This window comes from Oncorhynchus gorbuscha, linkage group LG02 (assembly GCF_021184085.1).
Source record: "Oncorhynchus gorbuscha isolate QuinsamMale2020 ecotype Even-year linkage group LG02, OgorEven_v1.0, whole genome shotgun sequence".
NCBI lineage: Eukaryota > Metazoa > Chordata > Actinopteri > Salmoniformes > Salmonidae > Oncorhynchus > Oncorhynchus gorbuscha.
Genome location: NC_060174.1, coordinates 7,563,913 through 7,583,920, shown reverse-complemented (window position 1 = coordinate 7,583,920; position 20,008 = coordinate 7,563,913). Strand labels below are relative to the sequence as shown.

General features: G+C 46.7%; 1 long non-coding RNA gene across 3 annotated transcripts in view; it reads left to right on the top strand.

The window, feature by feature from the left end:
* Positions 1–18,725, top strand: part of LOC123996642 — a 39,435-nt gene extending 20,710 nt beyond the window's left edge. For 2 of the 3 annotated variants that reach the window (XR_006832020.1, XR_006832021.1), the window contains exon 3: positions 4,998–5,138. This is a non-coding gene — a long non-coding RNA (uncharacterized LOC123996642). Of the gene's footprint in view, positions 1–4,997; positions 5,139–18,638 lie in introns of those variants that run through there. The other variant, XR_006832022.1, reaches the window with a different exon arrangement.
* The last annotated feature ends 1,283 nt before the right edge of the window (positions 18,726–20,008 follow it).

The window sequence follows — 20,008 nt, the reverse complement described above, 5'->3', positions numbered from 1 at the left end:
TTCTATCCTAATCTGACAATTGTACGCATATTCTAGATTCTGGGCCTGAGAAATAGGCAGTTTCATTTGGGTACGTTTTTCATCCAAACATCACAATACTGCCCCCTACACTCAACAGGTTAACAAGCTCAGTCGTGTGTTCTTTAAACGCTAAATCATTGTCAATCTAAATACCAAGGTATTTGTATGCAGGAACTGGTTTTGATTTATAGAACCATCCAATGAGTAAAGATGTCATCCTTCTGAGACAATCTTACCAGAACTGAAAAACAACATATATTTAGTTTTGCCATTTATTAAATACCCATTTTAAATTAGTAAGGGCATCCTGTACAGCTGCAAAATCAGACTGTAGTTTTGACACAGCCAGGTCAGCAGTCAGGGCAATTGAGTACATAGTAGTATCATCTGCATATAAATGTTTTATTTTTTAACAGATTGACCAATAGCAATTATATAAATGAGTGAAAAGAACAGGTCGTATTATCGACCCCTGAGGTACACCTTTAGGTACTTCTAGACGCAACACCATCAATCACGATGGTCTGAGTTCTGTCACTAAGATAATCATGAAACCATCAACAGGCGTCAGCTCAGGCCTATCGAGGACAACTTATTCAATAAAATAGCCTGATAAACAGTATCAAAAGCTTTTGACAGGTCCACAAACAAAGCAGGACATTTCATTTTAGTGTCTAAAACATTGACAAGTTCATTAACAACTGAAGTGGTTGTTGTAATAGTACTATGTCCAGGACTAAACCCTGACTGTAGTGGTTGTTGTCCAGGACTAAACCCTGACTGTAGTGGTTGTTGTCCAGGACTAAACCCTGACTGTAGTGGTTGTTGTCCAGGACTAAACCCTGACTGTAGTGGTTGTTGTCCAGGACTAAACCCTGACTGTAGTGGTTGTTGTCCAGGACTAAACCCTGACTGTAGTGGTTGTTGTCCAGGACTAAACCCTGACTGTAGTGGTTGTTGTCCAGGACTAAACCCTGACTGTAGTGGTTGTTGTCCAGGACTAAACCCTGACTGTAGTGGTTGTTGTCCAGGATTAAACCCTGACTGTAGTGGTTGTGGTTGTAGTGGTTGTTGTGACTAAACCCCGACTGTAGTGGTTGTTGTCCAGGACTAAACCCCTGACTGTAGTGGTTGTTGTCCAGGACTAAACCCCGACTGTAGTGGTTGTTGTCCAGGACTGTAGTGGTTGTTGTCCAGGACTAAACCCCGACTGTAGTGGTTGTTGTCCAGGACTAAACTGTAGTGGTTGTTGTCCAGGACTAAACCCCGACTGAGTGGTTGTTGTCCAGGACTAAACCCCGACTAGTGGTTGTTGTCCAGGACTAAACCCCGACTGTAGTGGTTGTTGTCCAGGACTAAACCCTGAGTGGTTGTTGTCCAGGTAGTGGTTGTTGTCCAGGACTGACTGTAGTGGTTGTTGTCCAGGACTAAACCCTGACTGTAGTGGTTGTTGTCCAGGACTAAACCCTGACTGTAGTGGTTGTTGTCCAGGACTAAAGTGGTTGTTGTCCCCTGACTGTAGTGGTTGTTGTCCAGGACTAAACCCTGACTGTAGTGGTTGTTGTCCAGGACTAAACCCTGACTGTAGTGGTTGTTGTCCAGGACTAAACCCTGACTGTAGTGGTTGTTGTCCAGGACTAAACCCCGACTGACTGTCCAGTGGTTGTTTGTCCAGGACTAAACCCTGACTGTAGTGGTTGTTGTCCAGGAACCCCGACTGTAGTGGTTGTTGTCCAGGAAACCCCGACTGTAGTGGTTGTTGTCCAGGACTAAACCCCGACTGTAGTGGTTGTTGTCCAGGACTAAACCCCGACTGTAGTGGTTGTTGTCCAGGACTAAACCCCGACTGTAGTGGTTGTTGTCCAGGACTAAACCCCGACTGTAGTGGTTGTTGTCCAGGACTGAACCCCGACTGTAGTGGTTGTTGTCAGGACACTGTAGTGGTTGTTGTCCAGGACTGAGTGGTTGTTGTCCAGGACTGAACCCCCCCAGGACTGTAGTGGTTGTTGTCCAGGACTGAACCCCGACTGTAGTGGTTGTTGTCCAGGACTGAACCCCGACTGTAGTGGTTGTTGTCCAGGACTGAACCCCGACTGTAGTGGTTGTTGTCCAGGACTGAACCCCGACTGTAGTGGTTGTTGTCCAGGACTGAACCCCGACTGTAGTGGTTGTTGTTGTCCAGGACTGAACCCGACTGTAGTGGTTGTGGAACCCCGACTTGGTTGTCCAGGACTGGTAGTGGTTTGTCCAGGAGGAACTGAACCCCAGGACTGAACCCCGACTGTAGTGGTTGTTGTCCAGGACTGAACCCCGACTGTAGTGGTTGTTGTCCAGGACTGTACTGTAGTGGTTGTTGTCCAGGACTGAACCCCGACTGTAGTGGTTGTTGTCCAGGACTGAACTGTAGTGGTTGTTGTCCCCGACTGTAGTGGTTGTTGTCCAGGACTGAACCCCGACTGTAGTGGTTGTTGTCCAGGACTGAACCCCGACTGTAGTGGTTGTTGTCCAGGACTGAACCCCGACTGTAGTGGTTGTTGTCCAGGACTGAACCCCGACTGTAGTGGTTGTTGTCCAGGACTGAACCCCGACTGTAGTGGTTGTTGTCCAGGACTGAACCCCGACTGTAGTGGTTGTTGTCCAGGACTGAACCCCGACTGTAGTGGTTGTTGTCCAGGACTGAACCCCGACTGTAGTGGTTGTTGTCCAGGACTGAACCCCGACTGTAGTGGTTGTTGTCCAGGACTGAACCCCGACTGTAGTGGTTGTTGTCCAGGACTGAACCCCGACTGTAGTGGTTGTTGTCCAGGACTGAACCCCGACTGTAGTGGTTGTTGTCCAGGACTGAACCCCGACTGTAGTGGTTGTTGTCCAGGACTGAACCCCGACTGTAGTGGTTGTTGTCCAGGACTGAACCCCGACTGTAGTGGTTGTTGTCCAGGACTGAACCCCGACTGTAGTGGTTGTTGTCCAGGACTGAACCCCAGGACTGAACCCCGACTAGTGGTTGTTGTAGTGGTTGTTGTCCAGGACTGAACCCCAGGACTGTAGTGGTTGTTGTCCAGGACTGAACCCCGACTGTAGTGGTTGTTGTCCAGGACTGAACCCCGACTGTAGTGGTTGTTGTCCAGGACTGAACCCCGACTGTAGTGGTTGTTGTCCAGGACTGAACCCCGACTGTAGTGGTTGTTGTCCAGGACTGAACCCCGACTGTAGTGGTTGTTGTCCAGGACTGAACCCCGACTGTAGTGGTTGTTGTCCAGGACTGAACCCCAGGACTGTAGTGGTTGTTGTCCAGGACTGAACCCCGACTGTAGTGGTTGTTGTCCAGGACTGAACCCCGACTGTAGTGGTTGTTGTCCAGGACTGAACCCCGACTGTAGTGGTTGTTGTCCAGGACTGAACCCCGACTGTAGTGGTTGTTGTCCAGGACTGAACCCCGACTGTAGTGGTTGTTGTCCAGGACTGAACCCCGACTGTAGTGGTTGTTGTCCAGGACTGAACCCTGACTGTAGTGGTTGTTGTAATAGTATTATGTTCAGGACTAAACCCTGATTGATTTATATTCTAAATACATTACTCAGATATTTTTTTTAGCACAGTTGTACATTTACCAAGGATTCTAGAATCATAGACAAGGAAGCCTTGGAATGGGGTGATATTTATTGAGATCACTACTTTCCCCGTCTTTATGGAGTGGCAGCACAAGAGATGATTTCCATACTTTTGGAATATTTCATATTTCCTGATAACAATGTGAAATGTGGGTTATTGAGCCAACAATGATGGGCTCTGGACACTTAAGCAGACCAGGATCCAATTGGTCGGCCCCTGTGGTTTTTATTGTCTTCTATTGCAGCCTAACCCACTGCATCTCAGCACTAGAGGCGTTACTACAGACCTGGGTTCAATCCCGAACTGCATCACAACCGGCCGTGATCGGGAAGTCCCATAGGGCAGCGCACAATTGGCCCAGTGTCGTCCGGGTTAGGGGAGGCTTTGGCCGGGGTAGGTCATCATTGTAAACAATAATTTGTTATTTAACTGACTTGCCTAATTAAATAAAAATACATTTAAAAAGCATTCAGGACTTCTTTTTTCTGTCAATAGCCTAAATGAAAAGCTTTGACAATCATTGATTTCATCATTCAGCAACTTTCCCCTATCGGCATCCAGCCCAATATCCTTGTGAATAGGCTTAAAGTTCTTTCTCAAAGAAAGATGATATAACATGCTTTTTAAATGCATCAGTGGAGGCATTTTTTCTTCTTCCGTAATGTGGCCTGTGTCTGAATTCATATGTTGTGGCAGAGAGGAGGAAGTTGGACCCTAGAGGGATTTGACAGTTTTCCAGATTGCACAAAAGTGAAAATCCCGCCCACCTGGTATTTCAGAAAATAGTATTTGCTTCACATCCAAGTCAACCTGGTTCAATCGACCGAATACTGGACTACAGAATAAGTCTTGTTAGCTATACAACGACGATAGCATGGGAGGATAGATAAGATGGTCTATTGGTTGCTCTTAGGATTCAAATAAGTATTTTAAATGGCCACTGACTAAAAGGCCTGAGACATTTTCATGGCGTTACCAGAAATATGAGCCCAATTTGATAGCTTGTGTCAAGCAAAAAGCTACTAATGTGAAGCAACTCTTAACACATGAAGGAGAGATTTACTCTGGGCTTTTAAACTACAACCCCCTACCACACGAGACGCCCTTCCTACCACGCAAGGCGGGAGACTCCTTTGGCGTCTAGAGAGTTAGATAAATCCGCTTTTAATTTCCTTGCACCTTACGTGTGGAATGATCTACAATGCACTTTAAAATGGGATGACTTGGTGCCTCTAGGTAATTTCAGACGGGTGTTTGGGGACCTTTTTACAGAAGAATGTGTCTGTTTTTTATGATTGTGTTTAGCTTTTTGTGTATTGTTTTGTATAACATATCTGAATGTGCATTTTATTGTGTATTTTTAGGTATCAGCATTGACTGCCTGTCTAAATAAAGACACCTTGGTCTCAGCATTGACTCCCTGTCTAAATAAAGACACCTTGGTCTCAGCATTCACTGACTCCCTGTCTAAATAAAGACACCTTGGTCTCAGCATTGACTCCCTGTCTAAATAAAGACACCTTGGTCTCAGCATTGACTCCCTGTCTAAATAAAGACACCTTGGTCTCAGCATTGACTCCCTGTCTAAATAAAGACACCTTGGTCTCAGCATTGACTCCCTGTCTAAATAAAGACACCTTGGTCTCAGCATTGACTCCCTGTCTAAATAAAGACACCTTGTTCTCAGCATTGACTCCCTGTCTAAATAAAGACACCTTGGTCTCAGCATTGACTCCCTGTCTAAATAAAGACACCTTGGTCTTAGCATTCACACCCTGTATAAATAAAGATACCTTGGTCTCAGCATTGACTCCCTGTCTAAATAAAGACACCTTGGTCTCAGCATTGACTCCCTGTCTAAATAAATACACCTTGGTCTCAGCATTGACTCCCTGTCTAAATAAAGACACCTTGGTCTTAGCATTCACACTCTGTCTGAATAAAGATACCTTGGTCTCAGCATTGACTCCCTGTCTAAATAAAAAAAAACACAATCTGAGAAAAACAACTCTCTCAAGGTTGTATGTTCAAAACAACATATGTGTGAACGGGTCAGAGCAAAAGGATGGAACACAAAGAGAAAGACTGGATTGTGTTGTGTTGTAGGGTTCCCACATCTCTGCCACTTAACCTCCGAGCACTCTGTCTTTCCCTCTCCTGGGCTAAAAGCTACAGTAAATCAAATGCTAGTCTGTAGCGTGGTCAGACCGGGGCTCTAAGATTCCAGGCCGAGATATAAAGAGGATGCGGAATGCCAGAAAGCTGTCATTTCTTCCCTCTCTTCTTCTCTTCCCTCTTTCTCTCTTCTGTGGTACAATTCGAAACCGGGTGGTAATGAGGTAGAAAAGATTTGACACTGTAGCTTCAAACTAGCTGTTGTGGTAACTTAGTTGCTGTAGCCGACTTCTCGGAAATAAATGCAAGTCCTCCTTACCCACACCTACATTGGTGTTCTCTCTCTCCTCATTCTCCAAGAGCCTTTTCACAGTTCACGCCCCCCCCCCTTTCTGCAAGCTGTTGGCATCCAGTTGCTACCGCCAGTCCAAGTTCCAGACCCCGTCCTACTGGGCCCACCGCGGTTCCCAGGCCCTTGACTACTCTGTGACTGCTCTTCCATCCTACTGGGCCCTCCGACAAAGGCTTCATGTTTTCCCATTTTAAAGGCAGGAGGTGATGAAAGAGATTAAGGGGATATAGAGGGTACCTCCTTGTTTCTTTACAAGGAAACCTCCTGTAAAGGGCTTCCAAGCAAATAACCCCACTTTGCTTTACCTCCCCCTGGGTCCTATCCATTAGGACAAAACAGCAAAACTTTTTGTAACAGAAAATACAAACAAGCAAGTTCAGGTGTTGCCTTCTGTTTCAGTAAGTTTTTATTTTGTTTAGTGTCTAATGAATAGGAGTGTGGTTTTAAAGCCAGGATGTCACCTGACTGTTCTTATGGCTCCCTGTGATGCAAGGCTGTCTGGTGAATAAGAAACGCACATTTTTGTTATCCGTTGCAAGACGTTTTAAAACGTTATCTGCGCCCTAATGAACACTACCCTGGGTCTTTATTCATTGAGGCCTAGTGGTTTCCTCTCGAGTGTGGTGTCTCCGTGAATGAGGGCTCAAACTGGGAGCACAGTGCATTTCAGCTCTTTCTGTGTCATTTTAGGATTGCAGACCTACCAGGAACTACCAAGACTTGTAGCCTCTAGCCTAAAGTTAGCCTTTTTCCATTTGCTAAAGACCGGCAGGCAGGCAGACAGACAGACAGACAGACAGACAGACATCACCCACATCTAGACCCTCAATATAGTCTTGATCACATGCAGTCTTGTTCTGGAGAGAGAGATATGTGCTTGGTCTAACGTTTTATATAAGGTCGTAAAGTTGTGTGCTTCCTGGTCCTTCTCTAATTGCAGTGTGTGAGTGATTTAACGAGGGGACCTCTCTTTAATGAAGGCCTGTATGAATTAGCATTGCTCTCCATTCTGTGCCTCTTTAGCCTGTAGATTGAGAACAATCATGATTATTATCATTGAAAGAGATCATTTCCAAACTGCTACAAAAATTTTATATAAGTCTATTTCAAACCTTATTTTCAATGAGCACCTTTTTCAGACCCTTTTCTATATTTTTGACAGAGGCAAAGCAACTCTCCCTATTTTCTTTTTTACTCAGTAACTTCCTCAGCATTCAAAGAGCAGTCAAAACTGTTCGCTGCTCTGGCCCCCCAATGGTGGAACAAACTCCCTCACGACGCCAGGACAGTGGAGTCAATCACCACCTTCCGGAGACACCTGAAACCCCACCTCTTTAAGGAATACCTAGGATAGGATAAAGTAATCCTTCTCACCCCCCTAAAAGATAATAATAATAATAAAAGCCATTTAGCTTTTATGACTTACAGTCATGTTGCATACATTCTACGTATGGGTGGTCCCGGGAGAACCCACTACCCTGGCGTTACAAGGGCCATGCTCTACCAACTGAGCTACAGAAGGACCACAAGATTTAGATGCACTATTGTAAAGTGGCTGCCCCACTGGATGTCATAAGGTGAATGCACCAATTTGTAAGTCGCTCTGGATAAGAGCGTCTGCTAAATGACTTAAATGTAAAATGTAAAAAATGTAGGCTACAGCATTTACTCTGGATGTTAGCTCAGTATTCAAAGAGCAGTTTAGGCTACAACATTTACTCTGGATGCTGGCTCAGCCTCTCGGTTGGAAGGGATACGTCCCAATTAAGGATGGCTATTTTGAAATGGTTTTACTATTCGAATAACATGACATTTTCCGGATACCCGGATAGTCAACATTTTTCATGGTGCAAATGCACGTGGCAGAGGTAAACAGGACGGACTTATTTTCACCGGTAGTTTTGACTACCTGTGAAAAGCAAAGTCAGATTTTCACCCATGATAGAACTGATTCTGATTACAAAAAAAGTGAGTGTTTTGCATTGATCATTGTCAGGTCTTGTGGAAACTTTGTTAGGTATGTACATGTAATATTTAAGGGTGGGAAGATGATAAACTGACTGCAGCGCTAGATGTACAGCAAGTAGTTCAACGCACGGTTATAAAAACTACAATCAAAAGTTTTGTTTTTAAATTTAAGCATTTTAAATGTCATGGTATATCCTTGTAGATAACAATGTCACAAGGATCATTCAAATGTAATTCAGACAAAGCTTTTTCATTGTCAAAATACTCAAGTCAAGTAGTTGGATACTAACGTCTGTTCGGATATTTGATTAAACTGTGTCTGTCCCTAGTCCCAATGTCTCCTTTCAGGTATATGAAAACTCCCCGCCCATACTTACACCAATCCAATGATTTTAAAATGTGTTGGAAGTAGTGAACAAGACCACACTTCAGGAGGAAGGAGAGATAATTGGGACTTCACCTTAGTTGAGAGATGTAGTGTTAGTGTATCAGCTGGTTAGGTAAAGGAAGCCTTAAATTCTCCATTTTCTGAGACTGAAGACAGGCTCATATTCACTGCTGGATGTCGATAAAAGGTAGCATCAGGCTGCCCTTGGAGGCATTACCTCCCCACACACACACACACACACACACACACAAACAGGTGCCGCACACAGACACACACACACACATACCTTCTCCAGCATCCGTCCTTAGTGGTTGTGACAGAGACAGTCGAATCAAATAAGTTGAGAGGAAGGCGTAGTGTACCCCCCCCGCGCCCCTGCTGTGTTCCCATCAGCGCCAGTTCACTGAAGCTAAAATGGTCGTCTCTCCTCAGTCTCCCCCTCTGTGTACGAGGATAAGTAGCTCTGAAGAAGGGATGCTATATGACTGCCTGGGTCGTATTCATTAGGCACTGAACAGAGGAAAGCGGACTGAAAAAGGAAGGGGACCACCTGAACTGCTACCGTGTGCCCTAATGAATACGACCCAGTCCTAACTGGAGGATGTGGCCCTAATGAATACGACCCAGTCCTAACTGGAGGATGTGGCCCTAATGAATACGACCCAGTCCTAACTGGAGGATGTGGCCCTAATGAATACGACCCAGTCCTAACTGGAGGATGTGGCCCTAATGAATACGACCCAGTCCTAACTGGAGGATGTGGCCCTAATGAATATGACCCAGTCCTAACTGGAGGATGTGGCCCTAATGAATATGACCCAGTCCTAACTGGAGGATGTGGCCCTAATGAATACGACCCAGTCCTAACTGGAGGATGTGGCCCTAATGAATACGACCCAGTCCTAACTGGAGGATGTGGCCCTAATGAATACGACCCAGTCCTAACTGGAGGATGTGGCCCTAATGAATACGACCCAGTCCTAACTGGAGGATGTGGCCCTAATGAATACGACCCAGTCCTAACTGGAGGATGTGGCCCTAATGAATACGACCCAGTCCTAACTGGAGGATGTGGCCCTAATGAATACGACCCAGTCCTAACTGGAGGATGTGGCCCTAATGAATACGACCCAGTCCTAAAGGATGTGGCCCTAATGAATACGACCCAGTCCTAACTGGAGGATGTGGCCCTAATGAATATGACCCAGTCCTAACTGGAGGATGTGGCCCTAATGAATATGACCCAGTCCTTACTGGAGGATGTGGCCCTAATGAATACAGCCCAGTCCTAACTGGAGGATGTGGCCCTAATGAATACGACCCAGTCCTAACTGGAGGATGTGGCCCTAATGAATACGACCCAGTCCTAACTGGAGGATGTGGCCCTAATGAATACGACCCAGTCCTAAAGGATGTGGCCCTAATGAATACGACCCAGTCCTAACTGGAGGATGTGGCCCTAATGAATACGACCCAGTCCTTACTGGAGGATGTGGCCCTAATGAATACGGCCCAGTCCTAACTGGAGGATGTGGCCCTAATGAATACGGCCCAGTCCTAACTGGAGGATGTGGCCCTAATGAATACGGCCCAGTCCTAACTGGAGGATGTGGCCCTAATGAATACGGCCCAGTCCTAACTGGAGGATGTGGCCCTAATGAATACGACCCAGTCCTAACTGGAGGATGTGTCCCGAATGAATACGACCCAGTCCTAACAGGAGGATGTGTCCCGAATGAATACGACCCAGTCCTAAAGGATGTGGCCCTAATGAATACGACCCAGTCCTAAAGGATGTGGCCCTAATGAATACGACCCAGTCCTAACTGGAGGATGTGGCCCTAATGAATACGACCCAGTCCTAACTGGAGGATGTGGCCCTAATGAATACGACCCAGTCCTAACTGGAGGATGTGGCCCTAATGAATACGACCCAGTCCTAACTGGAGGATGTGGCCCTAATGAATACGACCCAGTCCTAACTGGAGGATGTGGCCCTAATGAATACGACCCAGTCCTAACTGGAGGATGTGGCCCTAATGAATACGACCCAGTCCTAACTGGAGGATGTGGCCCTAATGAATACGACCCAGTCCTAACTGGAGGATGTGGCCCTAATGAATACGACCCAGTCCTAACTGGAGGATGTGGCCCTAATGAATACGACCCAGTCCTAACTGGAGGATGTGGCCCTAATGAATACGGCCCAGTCCTAACTGGAGGATGTGGCCCTAATGAATACGACCCAGTCCTAACTGGAGGATGTGGCCCTAATGAATACGGCCCAGTCCTAACTGGAGGATGTGGCCCTAATGAATACGGCCCAGTCCTAACTGGAGGATGTGGCCCTAATGAATACGACCCAGTCCTAACTGGAGGATGTGGCCCTAATGAATACGACCCAGTCCTAACTGGAGGATGTGGCCCTAATGAATACGACCCAGTCCTAACTGGAGGATGTGGCCCTAATGAATACGACCCAGTCCTAACTGGAGGATGTGGCCCTAATGAATACGACCCAGTCCTAACTGGAGGATGTGGCCCTAATGAATACGACCCAGTCCTAACTGGAGGATGTGGCCCTAATGAATACGACCCAGTCCTAACTGGAGGATGTGGCCCTAATGAATACGACCCAGTCCTAACTGGAGGATGTGGCCCTAATGAATACGACCCAGTCCTAACTGGAGGATGTGGCCCTAATGAATACGACCCAGTCCTAACTGGAGGATGTGGCCCTAATGAATACGACCCAGTCCTAACTGGAGGATGTGGCCCTAATGAATACGACCCAGTCCTAACTGGAGGATGTGGCCCTAATGAATACGACCCAGTCCTAACTGGAGGATGTGGCCCTAATGAATACGACCCAGTCCTAACTGGAGGATGTGGCCCTAATGAATACGACCCAGTCCTAACTAGATGACTCATGCTGACTTGCCCGTTGGCACTCGTTAGGCTCAGATCCCTCCAACCAACCGGAATACACTGTTTAGTGGCTTTTCGGGCACTGTTTAGTGGCTTTTCGGGCACTGTTTAGTGGCTTTTCGGGCACTGTTTAGTGGCTTTTCCGGGCACTGTTTAGTGGCTTTTCGGGCACTGTTTAGTGGCTTTTTCGGGCACTGTTTAGTGGCTTTTTCGGGCACTGTTTAGTGGCTTTTTCGGGCACTGTTTAGTGGCTTTTTCGGGCACTGTTTAGTGGCTTTTTCGGGCACTGTTTAGTGGGGATGTCACTGTGCTTTAGTGGAAGCGTCTAAGGACGTGGCGGCCAGAGGATCATAGGGTTTTGGATCTGGCAGAGAGGCATTGTTACGGGTCCTGCCTACCCCTCGACTCTGAATATTACCATCTTAAAATTACAGGCCTCTGAAACGCACTGCAGCAGTGTGTTCACAACAGCCGCTCATTCTTTTTGTTGCCGGCACTCCTTCATTACAACGTCTGTTTCCTGTTTTCTCTCCGTTCATCTCCGGGTCTTCCTCTGTCTGTCTGCGCATGGCTTGATATAAGAGCTTCATTTCTTTTTTTTTACTCATGTCTTTGAAGTCAAAAGGATTTGAGTGTGTCAGTGTGTTTCCCCAACTATCTCTGTAGACTGAGAACATAACCTCAGCTGGAGTTCAATGTTGTTGTCGATGGGTAACGTTTACTTGTTGTTTAGGAGCCATTTTAATACAGTGCAACTTAAATGAATAGTCAGTGTAAACAAAGCCACGATAATGGTCCATAAGCATAACAACTAGGGCATTGGCGGTCTCAAAATGTTGTCAGCCGGTGATTGTCAAGCAAATAACTGCCAGTCTCACGGTAATTGACCGTTAATTAACATAAACACATTTTAGTTTCCTGCATAGACCTTTGGAACATCAGTGGCTTATTTATTTTAGACAGGTCTCTAAAGAAACTTGACACGAAGAACATGTAGTACATTTCAGAAGAACAGAATAACATACTCTTGAGTTGTCCTTATGTTAGGCCCTGGTCTGGCTATGCCTAATGGCTGTGGCTTACAATAGTTAATTTAGCAGACAAGATTTGCTTAGAATTCTGTGGCATTCTTTAACAAAAATATATGTTTCATAGTATGAAGAATTCAATTGAATATAGCTGATTTTAAAATGGAAAGGATATTTTCTCCAAACGATTTCCAAGGGAGTTCGAACATGCATGTATTCTGTTTTGAGGGGTTAACAAGGAACCAGGTCCTCATATCTGCTTCATTTATAGTTCCTTATAACTTTAGGTGTGATACAAATGTTGGTCTATATGTTTAGATTTTTAATATAATGTAAGGCTGCATGATGAGATTAATGATGATTTGGAAAAAGTCACCTGAAATGCATGAGCTCTACTTTTGTTTAATTGCACAGGCTGCACACACTTCATCAGTCTCTCATTCACAATTTGACAAGTACTTGATAATATTCTCACCAGGCCTCTAATATCCCGGTGGCATCCCCCTTGTGTGGCCGTAATGTTCCCTAGAAAAATCCATGCCCGTTGCAGCCAAAGTGGCCGTTGTACCCTTGAGCTGATTATAATTTCCTTCTCCAGGCTGCCATGCGCCAAACCACCTCTCAGTCACATGGGCCTCTCAGATATCTCAATTCTTAATAGCCAATGCCCATCGTCACTATGTGATCGGGTCCTTATCACAGTTAAGAAGTAGGCTACAAGTGAAGACAGAGACAATGAGGACACAACTGTGCGCCCCTCTTATTGAATTCCGGGAAGCATATTGATTTTAGTAGAACCGCCTATTTTTCGTCAGCCAACAAGATGAGTAGGCCTAAGGAACAGCAAAAGCACTAGCCTATGTCAATCTACTCTCCCCCATAATACAAAAGTTGACTTGTTCTATTGGTCAACTTGTCCTTCTGTGCATTACATAAATATTCCAAATAAAAGGCTGGACAGTTCTGGGATGTGAAAGATCTCAAATTAATACAACCACTAGCATCAAAAACCCTTTTTTAAAAGCACTGAGGCTGATGCAACAGATCAGAACGTCTAGCTTACAACGTTAATAAATGACTAGCTCTAGATATGACTTCACATAAAGACATAAAGACGTATATCCCACTGGGCATACACTGGTTGACTCAACGTTGTTTCCATGTCATTACAATGACGCTGTCCTCAGCTCACGTTGTTTCCATGTCATTACGTAGAAATGCACACATGACTGTAACGCTTTGAACCATATATTATTATTATATTAACATGGAATAGATGTTAAATTGACGTCTGTGCCCAGTGGGATATGGCTGAGTGAGGATTGGTTTCCTAGTGAACTAGTGTTAATATATAATAATAATATATGCCATTTAGCAGACGCTTTTATCCAAAGCGACTTACAGTCATGTGTGCATACATTCTACGTATGGGTGGTCCCGGGAATTGAACCCACTACCCTGGCGTTACAAGCGCCATGCTCTACCAACTAGTGTTTTAGATGTGCTGCAAGTAGAATGGCACCAGAGGATGAAGTCTCTTAGACTGGTGAGATGAGGGGGGGGGGTTGTTTGAATGACAGCACTGTGTTAGTTTACTACACACGTTATGAGTCGTTTGGAATTTGGCTCCCAAATGACTCTTTGTTGAAAATGCTTAAAATTCCACTTGGACCATGATTTTTGATCTCCAATGGAAAACCCTAAAAGTAGGGTGCCATTGTCAGAATGTGAAATGCGCGTTCAAGTACATTTCTACCTGGTCAAAGGATTTGATTACCTGCAACAACAAAAAATGTTTTCTTTTAATTAACACACTGCAAAAATGAGCCGTGGACCAGAACGACTTGTCCTTCCCCGCTATTGGTTGTGTCTGCAGTGAGGATTTACCCTCTTCGGAGATTGATTTTGTAACTTTATCAGCAGATAATTGTTGTCTGGAGTGCAAAAAGCAGAAGTAGCATTATTCAAATCAGTGAGCCAAATAAACAGCTCGTTCACTATTTAGTCACCAGAGAGCTGCTCTCTTTATTGTGTGTGGTTGTTAGAGAGGGCATGACTACATGGGTGGTCCCCATGGTTTTTACTGAAGTGTGCAGCACATGTACTTGCTAATGAGGGAATACATTGGCGAGTCTCTGTGCCGTGTCTGTCCTGATGAAGAATGCCCTCCCTGGTTTCAGCAAGCCTGTCTGTCTGCTCATTGATGCTTGGAGTTAGAGAGAAGGATAGAGAGGGAGAGAGAGAGGGAGGGAAGGGAGGGAGAGAGGGAGGGAGGGAGGGGGAGGGAGGGAGAGAGGGAGGGAGAGAGAGAGGGAGGGAGAGGGAGGGAGGGGAGAGGGAGGGAGGGAACGGGAGGGAATGGGAGGGAGGGAATGGGAGGGAGGGAATGGGAGGGAACGGGAGGGTGGGAACGGGAGGGAGAGGGGGAACGGGAGGGAGAGGGGGAACGGGAGGGAGAGGGGAAACGGGAAGGGAGAGGGGAAACGGGAGGGTGGGAACGGGAGAGAGAGGGGGAACGGGGGTGGGAACGGGTGGGAGAGGGGGAACGGGAAGGGAGAGGGGAAACGGGAGGGTGGGAATGGAAGAGAGAGGGGGAACGGGAGGGTGGGAACGAAGAAGAGGGGGGGTGATGGGAGGGGGAACGGGAGGGTGGGAACGGAAGAGAGAGGGGGGAACGGGAGGGGGAACGGGAGGGTGGGAACGGAAGAGGAGGGGGAACGGGAGGGTGGGAACGGGAGGGAGGGAGGGTGGGAACGGGAGGGAGAGGGTGGGAACGGGAGGGAGAGGGGGAATGGGAAGGGAGAGGGGAAACGGGAGAGAGAGGGGGGAATGGGAGGAGAGGGTGGGAATGGGAGGGAGAGGGTGGGTACGGGAGGGAGAGGGTGGGTACGGGAGGGAGAGGGTGGGAACGGGAAGGGAGAGGGGAAACGGGAGGTTGGGAACGGGAGAGAGGTTGGGAACGGGAGGGAGAGGGTGGGAACGGGAGGGAGAGGGTGGGAACGGGAAGGGAGAGGGGAAACGGGAGGTTGGGAACGGGAGAGAGAGGGGGGGAACGGGAGGAGGGTGGGAACGGGAGAGAGGGTGGGAACGGGAGAGAGAGGGTGGGAACGGGAAGGGAGAGGGGAAACGGGAGGTTGGGAACGGGAGAGAGAGGGGGGAACGGGAGGGTGGGAACGGGAGAGAGGGTGGGAACGGGAGAGAGAGGGTGGGAGAGGGGGAATGGGAGGGAGAGGGGGAACGGAAGGGAGAGGGGGAACGGGAGTGGGGAGGGGGGGACGGGAGGGAGGGTGGGAACGGGAGGGAGAGGGGGAACGGGTGGGAACGGGAGGGAGAGGGGGAACGTATCCTTCCTCGATAGGTTCCTCCTCGATAGGTTCCTACCTCGATAGGTTCCTACCTCGATAGGTTCCTACCTCGATAGGTTCCTACCTCGATAGGTTCCTACCTCGATAGGTTCCTACCTCAAGGTTCTACTGTGCGTTGTCTGTTTAGAGGGAAAGAGAAAAAAAGTTAGGTTTCACGAGAAACTCCTCATTCTCTACATGCGATATAAAAGGGTGCTGCAAAAAACCTGACAGTCAAGTTAGGTTGAGAGTAATGCACCAGAAAAACTGTAGATCACCCATGAGGTGCGTATCAATGAGGTTGTGAGTGGATTCATATCCACAAACAAAGGTGTGTGTGTGTGTGTGTGTGTGTGTGTGTGTGTGTGTGTGTGTGTGTGTGTGTGTGTGTGTGTGTGTGTGTGTGTGTGTGTGTGTGTGTGTGTGTGTGACAGGTCAATAACCCTGTGGACATACATCCTGTACACCGCCCGTGGTAATAACCAGACAGTGTGTGTGACAGGTCAATAACCCTGTGGACATACATCAGACGGTCAGTACACCGCCCGTGGTAATAACCAGACAGTAATCAGGTAATAACCAGACGGTCAGTACACCGCCCGTGGTAATAACCAGACAGTCAGTACACCGCCCGTGGTAATAACCAGACGGTCAGTACACCGCCCGTGGTAATAACCAGACAGTCAGTACACCGCCCGTGGTAATAACCAGACGGTCAGTACACCGCCCGTGGTAATAACCAGACGGTCAGTACACCGCCCGTGGTAATAACCAGACGGTCAGTACACCGCCCGTGGTAATAACCAGACGGTCAGTACACCGCCCGTGGTAATAACCAGACGGTCAGTACACCGCCCGTGGTAATAACCAGACGGTCAGTACACCGCCCGTGGTAATAACCAGACGGTCAGTACACCGCCCGTGGTAATAACCAGACGGTCAGTACACCGCCCGTGGTAATAACCAGACGGTCAGTCACCGCCCGTGGTAATAACCAGACGGTCAGTACACCGCCCGTGGTAATAACCAGACGGTCAGTACACCGCCCGTGGTAATAACTCACTCTCTCTCACTCTCTCAGACTCTCACTCTCTCTGACACTCACTCACTCACTCTCACTCACTCTCACTCTCTCTCTCTGACACTCACTCTCTCTCACTCTCACTAGTTATATTTTCCCACAATGAAACATCCCCACTGCACTTCACAAACACTGGAGCGATGCCATCCCAGGTTACCATGGAAACCCATCGCTCTTTCTCTCTCCCTCTGAGGGGGATGATTGATAACAGGAAGGGCGGACGATAACTGAGGGGGATGAATGATGAGAGGGAGGGCGGACGATAACTGAGGGGGATGAATGAAGAGAGGGAGGGCGGACGATAACTGAGGGGGATGAATGATAATGATATTGCAGGTTACTATTCACTCTTTTACTCTCCATCTCTCCTTGTTCACTTTCTCTTAATTTATCTCTCTTCTCTCTGTATTTCAATGTCTCGCTCGCTCTCTCTTTCGCTCGCTCTCTCTGTTGCGCTCTCTCTCTCGCTCTTTCTGTTGCGCTCTCTCTCTCGCTCTTTCTGTTGCGCTCTCTCTCTCGCTCTTTCTGTCGCTCTTTCCCTCTCTCAAAATAATGTTAAATAGGCTGAATGGAGACAATGTGAAGCCTGCCCTGTACACAGACAGATGTGTCTGGTCTGTCTCTCTCTTTAACTCTCACACACCAAGGTGTCTCCTGTCCCATCTAAGTCCATATTCAGAGGTCCTAACACGTTCTGTCCTGTATTCTGGTTCGACCCAAAGTACTACCTCAGGGTTGCGTTCATTAGGCACCAAAAAAAAAATATAATGAATCAAGGAGGTAGTCCCTGGACCTGGTTCAATAAGAAACCCACGTTTTCATTTCCAGTTGCAAAACCCTCATTGGTTTGCATGCCCTAATGAGCGTAACCCAGATCTGTCTCACTGCCATCAGTGTCAGTGGGCTGACTGGAGGTGGAGAAGTGGCCTAGCTGGCTGGACACGGTTTCATCACCTGTGGTCACTCTGACTGGCTTCACACAAGGCTTTAGTGTGCGTAGTCTTTGGAGAAAAGCACGAGGCGTTTTAAAAAGACCAGAAACCACGGGGTTTATACAGACTGGTGTGGAACTTCAGAAAGGTTGTCCGATTATGGAGTGGATTTTTTTCAAAGAATGAATGGATTATATCAATAGATCTGTACTAAGGAGTGTTTTATTGCACATTATACTAGATGTCTAGGGCCTATTGGCTTTAATGTATAGATTTAAAGGAATGGATTTTAATGTGTAGCCACGAAGGCACTTAGGCACTCTATGAAACACATGGCATCAATAATAAAGGTTTCTGTCAACCTCCTCTTCTCAGCTAATACTGTGAGACTGAATGCCTCTGCCCCATTCCCCGGCTCAGCCCTGTGTGTGTGTTACCAGCACAAAGCTCAAATGGAGGAGGGCTTTCTGTGTGTTGTTCACATTAGGCCTGATGCTGGGAAAATGCTGCCATTTTGATGTTCACATTAGGCCTGATGCTGGGAAAATGCTGCCATTTTGGTTTGGTCTGAGTTTTTTTTTGTCAGTGCTGGGTGTCGATAGGGGCGTCGCGGCCTGTCCTCCCCACTCCATAACAACCTTCCTGCCGCAGCATCCCACACACACCCACAATGACTGTAATCAACCGCATCACACACATCCTGTGACAGGGACGTGTGTTTCAACGTGAAAGAGAGACTGTGTGTGTGTGTGGCTTTTTTGTGTGTGCTTGTGCTGTTATAACTATTCTTCAAATAGCTTGTAGTATTTTTCAAATGTCAAAATAGTAACGGTGTATTAATATTTATTTCTTGCCTGCGTGTGTGACAGCAGATCACCGAAGACCTCAAGACCTTTCAGCTGTGGGGCCAGTCGACCTACGCGCTCCTGGAGGTGAGAGGAGGAGGAGGAGGAGGAGGAGGAGGAGGAGGAGGAGGAGGTACTACTTTACCCTGAAAGCTTCCTGTAATACAACAGAACTACTTTGCCCTGATAGCTTCCTGTAATACAACAGAACTACTTTGCCCTGATAGCTTCCTGTAATACAACAGAACTACTTTGCCCTGATAGCTTCCTGTAATACAACAGAACTACTTTGCCCTGATAGCTTCCTGTAATACAACAGAACTACTTTACCCTGATAGCTTCCTGTAATACAACAGAACTACTTTACCCTGATAGCTTCCTGTAATACAACAGAACTACTTTACCCTGATAGCTTCCTGTAATACAACAGAACTACTTTACCCTGATAGCTTCCTGTAATACAACAGAACTACTTTACCCTGATAGCTTCCTGTAATACAACAGAACTACTTTACCCTGATAGCTTCCTGTAATACAACAGAACTACTTTACCCTGATAGCTTCCTGTAATACAACAGAACTACTTTACCCTGATAGCTTCCTGTAATACAACAGAACTACTTTACCCTGATAGCTTCCGGTAATACAACAGAACTACTTTACCCTGATAGCTTCCGGTAATACAACAGAACTACTTTACCCTGATAGCTTCCTGTAATACAACAGAACTACTTTACCCTGATAGCTTCCTGTAATACAACAGAACTACTTTACCCTGATAGCTTCCTGTAATACAACAGAACTACTTTACCCTGATAGCTTCCTGTAATACAACAGAACTAATCCAGACTGCAACTGGGAGGGACTACCTGGACTTGTCCAATTTAGATATATATATTTTTTTGATTGCAGTGTTTTAACCTGTTTCCCTAATGAACATGACCCTTTCTGATTGCAGAGTGTTTTTAACCTGTTTCCCTAATGAACATGACCCTTTCTGATTGCAGAGTGTTTTTAACCTGTTTCCCTAATGAACATGACCCTTTCTGATTGCAGAGTGTTTTTAACCTGTTTCCCTAATGAACATGACCCTTTCTGATTGCAGAGTGTTTTTAACCTGTTTCCCTAATGAACATGACCCAGTTGCCTGGTGTCCTGTAAAGTGTTGCCTGGTTCTCCCTAGCCGGTGTCACAAAGTGTTCCCGCGTCGTTGCTGAGCTAGTTTTGTGTAATACCACCCTCCCCTGTGGTTGAAAGCAGATCTCTGAGCTAGTTTTGTGTAATAACACCCTCCCCTGTGGTTGAAAGCAGATCTCTGAGCTAGTTTTGTGTAATAACACCCTCCCCTGTGGTTGAAAGCAGATCTCTGAGCTAGTTTTGTGTAATAACACCCT